Source organism: Cyprinus carpio, chromosome B6 (genome assembly GCF_018340385.1).
Source record: "Cyprinus carpio isolate SPL01 chromosome B6, ASM1834038v1, whole genome shotgun sequence".
Taxonomy (NCBI): Eukaryota; Metazoa; Chordata; class Actinopteri; order Cypriniformes; family Cyprinidae; genus Cyprinus; species Cyprinus carpio.
In genome coordinates, this window is record NC_056602.1 from 194,905 (window position 1) to 197,576 (window position 2,672).

The window sequence follows — 2,672 nt, forward strand, 5'->3', positions numbered from 1 at the left end:
TCTTTTTTAATTTTGATGATTATAACTGGACAACTAAGGACAATCCCAAATTCAGTATCTCAGAAAATTAGAATATTACTTAAGACCAAGAACACAGCAAGGATTTTAGAAATCTTGGCCAACTGAAAGGTACATGAACATGAAAAGCAGTGGGAGCATGTACAGCAATCAATACTTAGTTGGGGCTCCTTGTTGCCTGAAATTACTGCAGCAATGCGGCGTGGGACATGGAGTCGATCAGTCTGGGGGCCTGCTCATAGTGTTATGAGAGCCCCGTTGCGCTGATAAAGGGGCCTTCAGCTCTTCTGCAATTCTTGAGGTCTGGGGCACTATCGCATCTTCCTCTTCACAATCCCCCATAGATTTTTCTAATTGGGGGTTAAGGTCAGGCGAGTTTTGCATGGCCACTTATAAGACCCGGGATACCATGGTCCTTAAACCAGGTCTGTGGGAAGGCTTTGCAAACTGTGTTGCCAGGTGCAAAGTCTGTTGGGTGGACCAATGAAATCTGCATCTCCAATCATAAGTTTTGGTCAGGGGCCAGCAGGATCAGCTGCACGCGTCTCCTCCTTAAAACTTCGTGCCTTTTATTCCGACTGCGTTTGTACCTTGGGACTCCGGTGTAGACCACAGTGGACCCACACCAGCCATAAAGATGGTACATGGGCACCCCAAACCATAACTGACTGTGGAGGAAACTTTACCCACTGGACCTCAGAGACCCCCTGTGCGATTGTTGTTTTGCCCCCTTCTCCGCTCTTCCTCCAGAATCTGGGAACCCTAAATATACTAAAGGTAAAATGCAAAAATTTTATTTTAACAGAGATGCATAACCTTGGACCACTCATCCTCATCAGTCCAGTCCTTTTTTGAAGCGGAGACGCTTCTGACGCTGTATGTGGGTTTCAGAGTGTCTTGACCACAAGGCATGTCGCCGGCATTGCAAACCCATGTCTATGCATCCGTAATGTGTGCTAGTGGTTCTTGAAGCACTTGCCTCCAGATGCAGTCCACTCTGTTGGGAATCTCCCCCCCATGTTTTTTATGGGTGTTGTTTCACAATCCTCTCCCAGGGTTGCGTTTTTATCCCTATTGCTTGTACACTTTTTTTTCTACCACATCGGGTTTCCTCCCGTCGCCTCTAGATTAGGTTGTGGTGGACACAAGCTATGGGAACACAGCCAGGCCTCTTTTGCAATGACCTTTTGTGTCCTGCCCTGCTTGAGCAAGAGGTTGTCAATGGTCGTCTTTTGGACAAATTGTCCAAGTACGACAATCCGTTCCCCGTGATTGTGATATCCATACATAACTAGACTGACGAGACCATTTACAGGTTTTTGCAGGTGGTGTGATGTTAATTACTGAATAGCAGTGTGGCCACATGTCCCTTCAATATTGACCCTTTTCACCAATAAATATTCCGATTTTCATGAGATAACGGAATTTGGGATTTTCCTTAGTTGTCAGTTATAATCATTCAAAATTAAAAGAAAAATAAAAAATATAAAAGAATTAAACATTTGTGAAATATACTCCGTTCTGTTGTGTAATGAATAAATATTATTATCAAGTTTCACTTTTTGAATGGAATTAGTTAAATAAATCAACTTTTTTGATGATCTTCTAATTATATGACCAGCACCTGTAGAGTTCTAATTTATGCAACTGGCCCCTGGTATTATTCCCAATCGCAAGCCTTTTCAGCGGGAGGAGCGCCTGCATACATAATCCCTATCCTAAAGAAATCTGTATCTAAATGATTAATTGCTGTAGGTGATGTACGTAAGTAACTATTGCATTAAAAAAGGTGGGCTGCGGATGATGAATTCCATGTCAATACATTGAAACTTAATGTACGTATTGAAAATTGATTCAGGATGTCATACTGTAGATGCTATTTTTAGATTGCGTCACCAAGTGCGGTGTAAAATGCCACACACTGGATAGGTTCACTCTTAAAAAAAACAAAAAAACACTGTTAAGCACGTTGTCCAAACAATTTATATTAGTTCCCACAAATCAGAAGATTGGTCATGAAAGTCGTGCAGTGTAACCGCGGCCTTATTTTACTATAGTATAACACAAGGAATATAGCTCTGATGCACAGTGTGACTTCTTACCCACCATGTTTTTCCCTCTCCACTTAAACTCGAACAGTTAAAAACAGCACAGGATTGGGTGGTCGGCGTTTTCCTTTTCCTTCTGTCCTTCCAGCTCTGCATAATTTATACAATTCACTCCCTGTACTCCAACAAATAAAATCGCCTTGTGCAACCAAGGACAACGCTTTTGCAAATAGAGTCCACGGGCCTGCAAATACAGCAAAAAACAGTTTTCACACAAAAAAAAAAAATCTTGCAGAATAAAAGGATGATAATTGTGCACCACAGAACACATCAATAGTAAGCTTATTTAAAAGTTAATGTCTGCAACCAGGGTTCCCTAATTAACAGGGACCCCATGAACCGTTTTTTTGTTATTTTTATTTTTATTACGTACTCATTAAGGGTATTGGTTACATATTATATTAAATTATTAACTGATAAATCAATCATACCAGATAACACCTTACCTTTCAACCGCATTTGATGTACTTCACCTGCTAATTAGCTCTTGTCAGACTTCCTGACATACCATGCATGGCATCCTTAAAGAGGGCTGATTCGTGGTGG